This window comes from Eulemur rufifrons, chromosome 4 (genome assembly GCF_041146395.1).
Source record: "Eulemur rufifrons isolate Redbay chromosome 4, OSU_ERuf_1, whole genome shotgun sequence".
In the NCBI taxonomy this organism is placed as follows: Eukaryota; Metazoa; Chordata; class Mammalia; order Primates; family Lemuridae; genus Eulemur; species Eulemur rufifrons.
Genome location: NC_090986.1, coordinates 22,807,739 through 22,822,718, shown reverse-complemented (window position 1 = coordinate 22,822,718; position 14,980 = coordinate 22,807,739). Strand labels below are relative to the sequence as shown.

General features: G+C 41.0%; 1 protein-coding gene across 4 annotated transcripts in view; it reads left to right on the top strand.

Moving 5' to 3' along the window:
- The window catches only part of FGF14 (fibroblast growth factor 14), a 644,239-nt gene that overhangs the window by 77,171 nt on the left and 552,088 nt on the right, over positions 1–14,980 (top strand). Inside the window, exons 1-2 of one of the 4 annotated variants that reach the window (XM_069467078.1) lie at positions 8,586–8,598; positions 12,257–12,422. The exons of the other annotated variants lie outside the window; for them this stretch is intronic. The gene's annotated coding sequence lies outside the window, so the exon portion shown is untranslated. Of the gene's footprint in view, positions 1–8,585; positions 8,599–12,256; positions 12,423–14,980 lie in introns of those variants that run through there. 4 annotated transcript variants of the gene reach the window in all.

Here is a 14,980-nt window from a genome sequence, read left to right as displayed (position 1 = left end):
CTGGCCTGGATGTGCCTTAGGAAATTCGGTCTGCTCCTGGTACAGCCTGAGTTGAAAAAATTTAAAGGTCACTTTGCATCTTTGGGTTTGAAGACAATTAAAATGGGAGGTTGACAGGGGGGCACTAAATTAATCTGAACCAATTAATCAGGATGAACCATGATTCTTAGTTATAGAATGACAAGCCACTGAGAATTTATAGTCATTATATACTTAATGGTCCTGGTTATGAACCAGATGTGGAATTTAATTTTGTTGTATATGGTACACCCTGCCCACATTTAGAAGACACAGTAAGACTCAATCAAAATTAGTGAAATTTAAGCACATTTAGAGATTAGTTCAAATGTTCATTTAACTTCACTTGTAATAATCTGACATGCATATAAACATGCTTTTAAAATAAGGTATACAATAGTCTATTAACAAGAATTCATCAAAAATTTCTATCAACTATCACTTCACAATGTACTAGTAAATGGAAATTTGTGTTCATAATAGCCTTGGGTAGTGTTTTATTTCAAATTTATTAAAAAATTATATTCTGTATAGTTGCATTGTGAAATACCTGTTTTGCATTATAATTCTTTGAGAATTGATAATTATGTGGTAACTCCCTATATGGAGTTATATGGTAATTCCAAGTTAACCAAAATACCAAACCATCTCATTTATCTAATACTATGGAATAGTTTATATTACTTGAATTTCCAGCTCTGTCCCTCCCTCTCTGGTCAGCAGTCAACAGGCATCTGCTTAACCTGCTTATTAACTTTGAATCAAAGAATATTAGAGATATACCTTTCAATTCTGTCATTTTACTGATAAAAAGTGTGATCTGTAGCAATGAAGGGTTTGTGCGAGACCATATAGATGTTTAGAGGTCAAGGAGAGACTGTAGCCTCGCCTCCCGACTTGCAAATTGGTGGCCTTACCTCTACAGCATATCAAGCAGGAATAAGACATCTTAACACTTTTGCATGGCCCAAAATTTCTCCACATTCATTTGAACTTTACCAGCTACCCAGGTTGTGAATTGAGCCCAGCTATACTGGTTCCACAGGGAGTCCATTTTATGTAGAGTTGGCTAAGAATTTGGTGTGAAAGGTGAATGGATAAAACAAAAGGAATAGGAAATGAGTGTTGCACCTTAAGGAGCTCATAATAAAATTCACTATCCCTTCATATCTTGCATTGCAAGTTTCCAGATTTTGGTATAATGTGTGCCATCTTCAGCCCTGTTTGAGGGATGTGGTTATGTAGGTAGGTATGGGGAGTGCAGATGAGTGGATAGACATCGGCACCTGTTTCTCCTGGTGCCCCCAGATGGGTCCATGCAGGTTCCCTCTCAGAGAGCACCGTCTTCTGCCACCTTCTGAAAGAGGCGCCACCCAGTCTTCAACCTCTAATTGTGAATGAGCAAACCAGACTCCTTTCCTTTAGGATCACATGAGAGAATGAGTCTCCAAAAAATGTCAGAAACGACCATGAAAAAGCTAAGTGTGGAACACTGAAGAGGAACTTGGCCTAGTCACCATTTTCTCCAGGGTCATTCCAGTCCCACAGCAGAGGCTCAGGATGCACTCATGTGGCAACTCCAGCACAGCACCAACTGAATGCATGCTGGAGATGTTCCCAGGGGGTCTGCAGGGCCAGGAGGGGCAGTCTCATCTCCATTTGGATGAACAAGGTTGCCTGCAACTTTTACCCCACGATTGTTACCTTTGCTGACCTGGGAAGTCTCATAAATATCATTTTATTTTTTTGTAGTCTACAAGGTTCTTTCACATAATGTCTTTCATTTCATTTCATTACACTTTGTGTAATAGAAATCATTCTTTCCATTTTTCATAAGTGACAGGACTAGGGCTGAAACCTAGGACTCCTGATTGACTCCTACACCACTGTTCTTTGCAATACCCTACATGCATACACACACACACACACAGACACGCACACACACACACACACACACACGCACGCAGAGGCACAAGCATACATTTTGAAAGTGGAAACCGTAGAGATGCGTATCTGTCCACAGATACACTTTGGTAAGTACTCTCAGAAACAACACCAACAGGCCAGGTGCAGTGGCTCATGCCTGTAATCCCAGCGTTTCCAGAGGCTGAAGCAGGAGGATCAATTGAGGCCAGGAGTTTGAGATTGGCCTGGGCAACATAGCAAGATCCTGTCTTTACAAAAAATTAAAAATTAGTGTGGGCCGGGCGCGGTGGCTCACGCCTGTAATCCTAGCACTCTGGGAGGCCGAGGTGGGCGGATCGTTTGAGCTCAGGAGTTCGAGACCAGCCTGAGCAAGAGCGAGACCCCATCTCTACTAAAAAAATAGAAAGAAATTATATGGACAGCTAAAAATATATATAGAAAAAATTAGCCGGGCATGGTGGTGCATGCCTGTAGTCCCAGCTACTCGGGAGGCTGAGGCAGGAGGATCGCTTGAGCTCAAGAGTTTGAGGTTGCTGTGAGCTAGGCTGACGCCACGGCACTCACTCTAGCCTGGGCAACAGAGTGAGACTCTGTCTCAAAAAAAAAAAAAAAAAAAAAATTAGTGTGTACCTGTAGTCCCAACTACTTGGCGGGGACGGGGGCGGGGGGGGAGGCTGAGGCAGGAAGATTGTTTGAGCCCAGGAGTTGGAGGTTGCAGGGAGTTATGATGATGCCACTGCAGTCTCTCCCAGGTGACAGAGCGAGACGCTGTCTCAAAAAAATAGATACTAACAATATGCTTCATAAACTTGGAGTCTATATTTCCATGACAATTTGGGGATATCAAGAAAAAGTCTTTATCAGTGTGTGTATATATACATATATATAAAAAATAAATGTAAACATAGACTGACACACATATGTATATATGCATATATGAACATAACATTTAGTATACCTATATCACCTATATTATATATCATTTATATATCAATCACTATCCTTAGCTAGTGCCTGAAGTACCCTCCAGGAAATGTAGTGGCCAGCAGCATAAGCCTGTAGTGCTAATGGTTTCAGAGTAGGTGGAAGCACACAGGCAACCTGTCATTTGACCCGAGTACTTGGGAGTCTCCTTTGTGTTCAGAAAGACTTCCCTGAGATTGCAATGACACCCCGTCACAGCTATGTTTGGCTTGTAGCAGCGACGACAAAGTTATTATTCTGTCCCCTCACGACATGACACAGGCAGTCGCTGGCATCCCTCATGCTGGCCGTTCCTCGCCGCAGAGCTGCTGGGCTGTGCAGTGTCTGTGCTGCGTGCTGGTGACAGCAGGTCACAGAAACTCTGCGGGAAGGCAGGGAGGCCCAGCACTTACAGGACCACATTCTCACGGTTTCTCTTTCACAGTCAGAACCTGCATGGCCCCGAGTGGGGTTGCTTTGTGGCGTCATCACCTGAGCAGAGCAGGGGACATGCTTCTCAGTCCAAGCGTGACATTTCCAACCTTTGCCAGCTATGATTAGACATGTAATTGTGCATCTAAATTTAGTCTATCATTTGCATATGTAATTAATTACAATATAGTTAGTTCTTTCTGGTCTCCGTTCCCTATAAATCGAATTACTCAGGGACTCTCATATGACACTAAAATCTTTTTTAAAAGTACATATGACATTTTGAAGGATAAGACTAACTGCTATTTATAGCACTCCAACTTTGAATTCAGAGCCTTCTGCTGTGATCAGACAGCAAGGAGGCCTTAGTCTTTCAGCACACAGCCTCAGAAAGCTGCTCGCAGCAGCAGCTGCTCTCTTCAACAGGGTTCAATGTCAAGGGCGATCACAGAAGCCACATCACCCCAAGTCAGAGGCTCCTTTCCTGGAAGTCAGAAAGGATTATGCATTCATTTATTCACTTATTTAACACACATGTACTGAGTACCGACCCACTGTGTGACAGGCCCTGTCTCAAGTAACCCACAGGTAGCCATCGATGTCATTCCAAGTGTTTCGGGTTGAATTGTGTCCCCTCAAATTCATGTGTTGAAGTCCTAACCCCCAGAACCTCAGAATATGACCTTTTTGGAAATTGGGTTGTTGCAGATGTAATCAGTTAAGATGAGGTCATACTGGAGCAGGGCAGACCCTTAATCCAATGTGACTGCATCTTTATGCAAAGGGGGAATTTAAACATAGGCAGGCACACAGGGACAACACTGTGTGAAAATGAAGGAAGAGGTCAGGGCAATGCTTCCACAAGCCAAGGAATGCCAAGGCTTGGCAGCAAACCACCAGAAGCTAGGAAAAGGCATGGACTAGAGGGAGACCTCACAGCCCTCAGAAGGAACCAACCCTGCTAACACCTTGGTTTCAGACTTCCATCCTCCAGAGCTGTTAGACAATACCTTTCTGTTATTTAAGTCACTCAGCTGATGGTGCTTCGTTATGGCTGCCCTAGCAGACACACACCTGTGGGTACCCCGTTAGGGTTGGGTGGGTGCTCTGCACCTGAGGATTCACAATCGGGATCCCCTGCTGCCGACAGCTCCCACACCGCCTGGGGAGCTCCCTCTGCAGATGAAGGCCAAACTGGATTCTGGCTCCTTCCAGTGGTTTAAATCCTCCCCACCTCTGGGCCCTAAATGCCTACAGGAGTGCTGGGAGTCCATCTTCTCAGCCTTCAAGTTGTCCGAGGGAGATCCGGGTTACTGGCGCCTCCAGCTTCCTCTTTTTACTGAAAATGCCAAATACTGTTGTCAATTTTTTAAGGCATAATGGTAAAGTAACGGAACCAAAAATCAAAAGTCAAAGCATAATTGGGGCTAATATTGATTTGCAAGGACCCAGGGTGATGGCCAAGGCACACGATAGCATTCCGCTTTCATGTAGCAGTGCTTTGCGGGATCGCAAGTGTTGCAGGAGGCTCCTGTAGAAAGGGAGGATTTATCTGAGTTGAGGAAAGTTACTGTAAATAGGGCAATTTATTGGAAGGAGTTGGCAGGAATGGGGCAAGGGTTTCCACTTGGTCAACCTGGAATTGGGAGCCTGGCTGCTTCCCAGGCAGAGTGTGGGAGTGGGACAGGAAATCAGGCACTGGGAAGAAGGCCAGTCAGGCGAGCCACGTTTGGTGGACACTAGATGGGATGGGATGGATGCTCCCTCCCTGATGGTGAGTGAAGGACAGGTCCTGGCCAGGAGGGGCTCTGCTGCTCTAGCGTGTCCTGAGCTTGCTCAAACCTCCCAAGCATGTTGAGAATTTGGGCCAACATTTTGGGAAGTGTGCAGAAGAAACAAAGGCGGTTTAGAAACCAGCATGTCTCAAAGCTACGAAAAAAAAAAATTCATTTATAGTGAGGTGATTTAATTTATAGCAGGGAGAAAGGGGCAGAAAACCAGCAGAAAGAATGAGACAATCTCAAAGCCTTAAATGTGTATAAATGTGCAAGGAACATAACAATTTGTTCCTAGTATCCATATGCATGTTTTTAATCCCTCTTGTATTGTAATCATTTTTCTAATAATTATTTCCACTACAAAGAACATGGGTAGGAATAAAGGAATAACAAAAGAATATAAATTGCTGAACTGACGTTGCAGTGTTTATACATTGCTCAAATTCTTCACTAATAGAAGAGACCTTAAAAATCTTACTCAGAACCTGTTTACTCTTGCTTTAGTCACAAAGCTGGTGACTGGGTTGTGTAAATTCATGGCTTACGGAGCCAGGGGTAGGGGAGGCCACGTGGGTCCCTGCTGGAGGCAGGGGTGCTGACATCAGTAAAGAGCCTCTCTAGATCACATGTCTGAAAAGGCAAGTGACTGAGTGAAATGAATTAATGAATGGGAAATGACCTACAAAAACAATGAAGTCATTCAATTGAAACAAGTAAAATGTGGGGGATCCACTGCACATAGGAGCTGCCCTTCTACATCTCAAACATCCTGAAAACTGTCAGTGTGTAATATTGATGATCATGATGATTACTCTGAGAAAGAATTACATTATTTTTAGTGTAATCTCTCAGGTATCTCAGAGGTTATATGATTAGTTTTGAGATAAGGTAGTTAAAATTTTCAAAATTTCTTATTTTTAAAGAGTACTGCATCAGACATCTAAGCAAAAAGGTCAAGTTCTATAATAACATGGCTTAAAATTATGTGTCAACATTTGTAATATTTTAGATGCGCATACACACACACACACACACATACACATACAGAGGTGGTTCAAGAGAGCTATTTCAGGTAATTTGTAAATATATTTTATTTAATTTGTCCTAAGTGGTTCTCAATGTTTCAATATGTTGAGTTCCATGTTCAGCTTGCATGATGCATGACATTTACATGTGCAATATATTCCTGTTTTTAAAAAAATTATTTATTTTTAATGGACACTGATTGTATATGTATGTATGGTGTAAAGTATGATGTTTTGATCTATGTATACATTGTAGAAATATTCCATCAAGCTAGTTAACATGTCCATCACCCCACCAACTTGACATTTTTTCACTGAATGTTCAACCTTTGATGTGCTTGTTGGGAGTCTACTCTCCTCCTCTCTCCCACTCAAGAAACACTATTGGAGTACAAGTGACAGTAATGGTGATGGAGAGCTAATCTTGATCGGCTTTAATTTATTAAAGATACATTATTTGAAAACTTTAATATTTGAACTATTATTGGTAACACTGCTTTTGACACTCCCCCCCCCCCACACACACACACAACATGATAGTACACCATGAAAGCTTGGGTGCATTCTGTGGCTAAGAGCTCAGGAGTTTAGGATTTGAGAAAGAAAGTTTTCTCTGCCAGGCACAAAGCTTATCCTTCTGCCAATTTCTGGCATGTTGCAGTCCCCTGGGTTTAATAGGGGACTCCACGGGGTCTTCCCGTTTAGACCCTTGCCTCCTGGCAGGGCATATTTCCCCCGAGTTAGGCTGCACTGGCCAAATGTAGCTCTGGGATTGCCTAGTCCTGATTATGTATCGAAGTAGTCATGTCCTAGTTTCTGCCCTTTACAGTGCTGGTATGTTCATGAAAGAGTGTCATGTAATATACAGCAGTTTTTTTTTTTTTTAATATCCTGGGATATTGTGGAAAGGAGTAATTTGCTAGAAAGGTAAGAAGAGGGAATTAAGGCTTCCATAAATCTGTGTTAGGCTCACTGCCTTGCTGTATTTGAGGTCTTACCTAGTTTATTTTAGGCCTGGGGCTCTCCCTAAGGTACACAGGACCCAAGCTAATATATTTTAGAAGTAGTGATATTTGGGACAGAAATTTCCACCTCTTGTTTTGTGATATGATAGGGGATCCTCAAGTGTTTCAGGAGGGATTGCAAAATAGGTAAAAAGAAAATGCATTTTACATTTACTTTAATAAACGAATCCATGCCATTGAGTCCCCTTTCAGCAGTGGTGACCCAGTATGACCCAGACCACGCCGAGTACCAGGCATTTAAACACAAACAGTTCACAGTGCCATCGTGTTTTAAATTCTGCAGGGAATTTAGTCAAGTAAAACAGACCTGCAAAAAGTGTAGTGAAATGTTACAGGCACTGCCTAGGAGAGAGGGTTTGTGGAAGCGATAGTTCTTGAACTTGAGGCAGAGCTTCAGGGGATGGCTCTGGTCTTCTCGGCTCAGTCAGGGTGCAGGCTGGGAAGCACCTTGGAAGTGATGTCTTATGTCTGTGTTAAGTGTGACGGACTTAGAGCAATCAGTGTTCCTTTTTGAAAAGATCCTTTTCACAAAACAGAGGGCAGCAGTTCTTATAATATTTTCTCCTTGCTACTTATTTCTTTAACCTATTTATTAGGAAAGGTGTGTACATGTATTTAACACATAATATTCGCACTATATACACATCACTTACATACATACGCACAACCATATATACATATACATATATATACCTATGGATATGTACACACATATGTACACTGTATACTATATGTTTGTATGTATGTATATGTTTATTGTGTGACTATTTAATTATATGTTAATGTATTATTTATAATAATATATACATTATATAATTATATATATGTTATATTTTTATATATATAATTTTATAGCTAAAGCTAATAGCAGTGAGATCAATAAAACATATATTTACTCCCATGTCCACAAACACCCAACCCTTATGGCAGGCATGCCCAAGTGCTTCCTTTCAGAGCCTAGCAGAAGTGAATACACTTGAGACAGTTTTTTTTGACAGCAGAAATTAACTTTCAGAATAAAAACAACTCTTGTTGTAAACAATTTTGAAAGAGTGGTTGACATTTATTTATTTGCACATCCATCTACCTGTTAATTGACCAAGTATTTTTTGAGTGCTTACTATGAATAATTGTTTTGCGAGTTTCTGTGATAATAAAACTAGACTGCCAGCTCTCTGAGGGCAGGAGAGATTTCTTATTATTTGTTGGTTCCTGGTACCTGACAAAGTGCCTGCAAAATGTAGAAATTCCGTATACTATGTTGCTTGTTTGAAGTCACCTGTAATGTGAAGACCTGTAGACATGGTCCCTTCAGTTCAGGAAATGCACAAATGAGGACATATTCAGAAGGAACTAGTCAGTATGTGATATGTGCTGCTTAATTTGTGCATGTAGTACATATTTTGGGCCATTGATAGGAAGAGAGAGACAGTTTCAATTGAATAAAACACGAAGACACAAATAGATACACTTTATTGATGACTTCAGACGAGCTCGGGCAGGTTCAGGGTGGTATGGCTGTAGACTGATGACTCCAATTTGTAGGATTACCAGGTCAGGCAAGTCGCAGTGTGGCTAATTGACTTTAGTTCAAGGTAAATTTTCTGTTATTGTACAAGCACTGGAAAGAAATTTCTCTTATTTTCCAACTGACCTCTCTGAAAATAAGCCATTTTTCTTCAATTTGTAATACTTCATGAAGGTGGCTTGCATGGCACACGGAGTGGTTAGGTGCTCTTTCTTAAATGGAATAAACATCTTGTGGCTTGTGTGTTGGCTGTGTCTTCCTGCCTCAATCTGGCAGAGTTGTTATATAACTGCTGCATTTTCTGCCTGAGTGATGGAAAACAGGTTTGGTGGTTTCAGAGAATAGAATTGTTGTTCAATAAATCATTGTGTAATGACTGCTTTTTAAGTTTTTTTTTTCTTTCTCTGTCACTATTTTGTGGAGAGATTTGTGAAGCATTTGGGTGATATCGTTAATCTTCCATTTGGACTGTTGCAAAAATCACCAAGGTTGATGACTATGAGTGGTTTTCCATAGAATTTCACTTGAAAGGTTTTGATGACTATCTCCTTTAATGAAAAGAAAAATATGTTTGTCCTTGGGTTGGAGATGGAAATAGACATTTTTAACATCATTATGTTATTAATTTAAAAATCTGTTAAAACCAAGAATGTGAAACTCCTCACCCTCCACTGCCCCCGCTTAAAATATAACTGGTGTATTTCTGAGAGAACTCCCAAAGAATCTCCTGTTTGTACCAATAACTACAATTTCCACATCAAACTTCTCACCATTTGCTGTAAATTCTAGGCTGTTGCATCAGTGATGATACGCATTCTCATATGCCTTTCCCTGTGATTAGAAAGCCCTTCCCTGGGCTCCAGGGACACATTCTTGTTTATCTTTCAAGGTTAAGCTCAAATGTTACCTTCTAAGACTCAGTTTCTGAGTTCTCCACTTCTGTTGTAATTTATTATATAAGGAGACCAAGTACATAGTTGTAATTTCGCTGTTTGCATGCCTGCCTCCCCTGACTGAGTTCTTCCAGGCTCAGGATTGCATTTTATGCTATGTGGTACCTTCGGGGCACAGTGCCCTGTTCACAGATGAGGTTTAAGGCATTGTTGAGTTTATTGTTGGATAGATGACTGAGAACCTTGCTGTGGAGCCTTGCTTGGTACTGCCTCTCTCCTTGGAGAACTGTAAGTCTATCCATGCTCTGACGGTGTTCTACTGTCCTTGAACTAAATTTGCTCCTGTGGCCATGGCTTAGGAAGGGGCAGTCTGGTCTGCATGCTGTCCCGCCTGATGAGCAGGACACTAGCTTTGTTTGTCTTTGCCAGGGTTTCATCTCCTTTCACCCGACCTGCCTTTTCACACAGCCCCTGAGTCATTTCCATGCAGAGTCTGCACTGAGGGGGATACACAGGGCTGCAGACGGAGAACAGAACCCGTGCATGTATCTAAAAGCTGGTTTCTTTATTCTTTATGTGTTTCTGAGGACATTGTTAACACCAGAAAACAACCAGCAAGAGCTTCCTACTGTAGGAAGCTTTCAAACCTATGCCCTAAAAAGAACAGTAAACCTCCTTCGCCTATAAATAATCACTTCTATATTTTTCCCAGGGCTAGTGCTCAATGTCTTTATCCATTTAAGCCACCCAGGGGTAGCTGGAATTCCTAACAGTGCTGGAATTCATAGTGAAATGATTTAATGCTATTAATAAGTGTGTGTGGGGAATACAGTTTCTGATGGATTTGATTTGTTATAGAATATAAAGACATTTCAAACCATTGGTCCGAGCGTCAGTCCTGTTTATTCTTTTAAATAACATTATTAATATTTTGGTGACCCTGGGTAATCACTGATTTGCCCCATCGGTAAAACAGTGTATTCCAAAGTTTGTTGTAATAATTGAATAAAACTATGTAAATGAAACTTCTTTGAAACCAGAATATTAGTATTGTCCAGATGTAAGTTGCTCATATAAGTTCTTTCACATTTAGGGTATTTTTTTTTTTTTTGACTTTTGTTTAAATGAACAAACAGGGTTTACCTTTCTTTGCCTGGGTCTTTTACATTGTTTATTATGTAATATACTGGAAACGTGGGGAGTACAAAAGAGAGGACAATAATGGTTTCGTAAATCAGACAATGTTAAAGAAAATGAAATACTTTATTTAGCAGAGGGGGAACTGAAACTCAAGAGTATGAAACTTATCAAATGCCAAACAGATCTTAGCAGCATAGCTAAACTATTATAAACTCAGGTCACTTGGTCCCAAAATTCAAATTTTATTAACCCATTAATATGAAAGAGTGAAATGTGTGAGCTAAATGAAACAAATATTGGAAAATGTGAGACCCTAATAATATTCAAATACTCATTTCTGTTTGGTTTACCTCAATATCTGGAAGAGATTTTTAGTACATCAGTAAGTTTTCTACTTATTATTATGGTAAATGTTGTGATACATCTTCTGTATTTCTAAGAAACATAAAGAGAAGGGGGATAACTTGTTCTGCCCTCATCTCTGATCACAGATATTTGAGACGACTGCCGTTGTGCCTTAGAATAGCTCCATTCTTTGTTCGTTTTAAATATCCTGTGTTATACACTGTCATTTTTTAAAACTCTTCTCTTAGCCTGACCCTTAATCTCTTCTGCTTACTTCCCCCGCCCCGCTCCTTTCTACAGCTTTATTTTTGGTTCTCGGTAGTATGACAGCACTTCTGAATTGTAATGGGAGTGTTTTTCCACATCTCCAACCTGTCCCAAATGCATGAGGTGACTTTTAAATCGGCCAGATTCAGCTATGGGGAAGTGTGGACTTTTGCCAGCAGGGGCGTTGTAGCTCGCATTAGAGACACCGTTCTTTCCTGGGGAGAATCATTGACAAAACTTAGTTTTGCTTTAAAGAGCTCAGACAGAAAAGATGTTTTTCTCAGCACTAATCCTATAATGGCACCTAGTAGATCGTAAATCTCAATCTTCCAGGGCCCAGAAACCAGGACAAGAGAAACTCCTAATGCAATGTCATCTGTTCATGACCTTCTTAGAAAAGAACATCTCAGTTCTCCCTAAGGAAGGCATGTTCAAGTGCATCTTTTTTCACACCCTTAAGAAATAACCTCTTCCCTTGGACCACGCTGAACGTAATGAATGGAAGGACACTGAATGAGGCTGCAATCAGAGCAGCCAGCCGAGTTAAATGGCTGACCAAATCATTTTTGAATCGTGTGTGCGGCGTACATGTGTATAAATTTCAACGGAAGTGGGCCATATGGGGCACAGCTGGTAATATCAACAGAGGCAATGCTGGCATGGTAAAGGACACTGGCTTGAATTAGGTCATGCCCTGGGTGCCGTCCTCGGCTCCTGAAGGTGAGACCCTGGCAGTCACTTCCCACCCCCAAGGGGGAACAATCTGGTCTGGAATCTGGCCCCAAATGATTAGTTAACTCCTGAGACCAGGGACAGCAGTCCTGGTGGAAGCCGGGCTTTCTTCACCCAGACCTTGAGGCTTGTTACTTATAGATGGAGGAAGGGGATATTTTCTGGCAATTAAGGAAACACGTAGAGAAGGAAAGAAGGTTTTATTCCTTGCCTCCCTGTATCTGCTGCAGGCCCAGAAAGACACTTTTCAGTCCCTTGTGGGCACATACTCTGAGGACAGATGCAACAAAGATACATATGGGAGCTCAGCTCATAGTTAAAGAAAAAAGATTCCATTCTAATTTCAAAAAGTAAATTCTCTTCTCCTTTAATATTTATCAGTTGCACTCATTCCTTGTGTTCCTCAAGGTCACTTCCATTTTTTAAATTCCGAGATTCTATCTGTTAGGATTTCTCACTTTAAATAGTTGGTAATCCAAATAAAGATAAAAAAAAAAAACAAAAACACAAAAAGATTCTAAGTGGGGAAAGGAGGAGGAGTGTGTGCGTGTGTGTGTGTGTGTGTGTGTGTGTTTCACCTTAACCAAGACCAAATAGGGCAAGAGTAAAATTATGCTCTTATTTTTCCTTCTTTTCATTCTTTTGGGCTTGTCGGAATTACAGACCTTCCAAAGTTTTCTGAATTCAAAGCCACACCATTTAAAGGTAAATTGATGTCAGAATAACAGAGCTAGAATGAAGCAGACCTTCTATATAGTGTAAAAAAAAGAGTTCTAAATTGGTGAAGTGACAACTTAGAGTCACCCAGAGACATTTGTGGACAGTGAGCACCTTGCATATTTTGTGAGAGGTATCTATGCAGGGGTGAAAAATTAGAGCTCGTGGAGACCCTATCAATGGTTTCTATCCAGATAAGTTCCCTAGATATTCAAATGTAATTGGTTCAAGAGTAAGTGAGATTCAAAAACTAAACCAAATGTAGAGTGAAGATTCAGGAAGGTCCCTGCCATGATGTGTGGAGAAGGAGCGGGGGGAACCAGGATTTGTGCTCTAAGAAGATTGTTATTTAATTCTGTAGAGTTTCCATTCATATAATCCTTTTAATGGACGAACATGTAGCTGCTCCATCCCTTGCAACTTTGTAATAGACAACATTAATTTTAGCATACTGTTTATTAAATATTTCAGTGCTTGCCTGATTTCTCCAGAATATTATTGAATTTTCTCTCTCATGATTCTATTCTTTGTGCCTAAACTGAACAATCCTTTTGTGCAAAAGACATCATTTGTGGGCAGTAAAATGCAACTTTCTCGTTTCTTTGATTCTTTGCTAGCAGACCTAGGCAGGGTCCCCTTTGCTTTCTGGTACTGCAGAGAATCAGAAACTATGAAACTGCATTTCCCAGGGCTGGCTAGTGCAGGCTAATAGCCCCGTGGTTTCAACTGGTTAAGTGAATGCCTTTACCCAGCTGATAAAAGTGTCAGGGTTTGGAGGAGTTCCAGAGCCTCCTCTATGCTTGTAGGGAAATGTGGTAGCGTTTCCAGGCATGCTGTGTGCTCAGCGAGTTTGGTGCAATGCAGCAGGCTTGTGTAATAGCACCATGTTGATTGGCTCATTGCTCCACTTGAAGGAGGGAGAAGCACTCACGCATTGCTGTGTGAGGGGATGTGTGTGTGTTATATGCATGTATGGATTTGTGTGGGTGCATGTTTACTTCCCTCTAAACCCCATTAACCAAGTGTCAAATACATCTGCCATTACTTACTATTTCTGGTGTCCCATTTTTATTCAGGTCTTAGAAAACTCACTATATTTTTGCTGATACTTTGAAGTGCTCTTTCTCTAGGGTCTGTTTTTTTTATTAAAAACCTTCCTAGTTCATGTACGAGTGGCTGTGGGGTTTGGATCTTTGCCACCTTCTGCCTCTGGTACCACTCCAGGGACCAGGACCCACTTTAGTTCCTTGTCCAGCAAATTGCCTGAATCGAACAGCTTCTCTTGTGCAAGGGCAGATTGGCAGATTTCAAAGAGCAGAATCACAGAAATCAGAACAAGGAAGATATTTGATGTTTTGTGGACCAATCCTTTTATTTTACAAATGAGGAAATGGAGGGAGACATGAAATGACTTGCTGAGGTCATTCAGGTAGAGCCGGGGCTGGAAACTAGGTCTGCTGACTTTTAATCCAATTCCTTTCTTCTGACATAATTGCATTGAATTGTACTAGATTTTACTAGTACATTATAAAAAGTTGATTGCACTTCCCCCTGATATATCCTATAAATTTCTTTAAGGCCATGGCTGTTATCCAATAGATCAATGAAGCTCTTTTAACTTCTCTTGAAAATTATAAAGTGTAAATACACTGGGAGAAATTATATCTGTTTGGATGGTCACTGATGTTCATTATATTGATCTGCATATAATGGGTGTCCAACACATGTGGAGTCAGTTTTGTAATCAGGATTGGATTTGAAAAGGGGGAAGGTGATTGAAGCTTTTTTTTTTTGTTGTTGTTAAATACAAATATTCTGAGTTGTAAAGTTCACTTTCTGCCAACGGAGAGCATCTCAAGCATCCTTAGGGAGAGATCTGCCTTGATTCAGCTGTTTGGAGAAGTTTTAACTAAAATATTCCTATGAAGATTGTTAAGGAAGGGACACCCTCTGGTAGTTGTACATTTCTGCTGCCCATGCAGCCTTACTGGGCTTCTCTAAAACACCCTGGATGGCTAAAAGAGTCTGTTCTCTGTCAGTTCTAACCTTAGCTGCACTGTTTGTTCATTGTGAGACACCGAGCCGGTTATTAAACTTTTCTGGGCCCCAGGTTCCTCATCTGCAAATCAAGGTGCTGTTGGGGCATTAGTGCACTAATGAATGGGTAGCACCTGGAATGCAGCATGCTCCC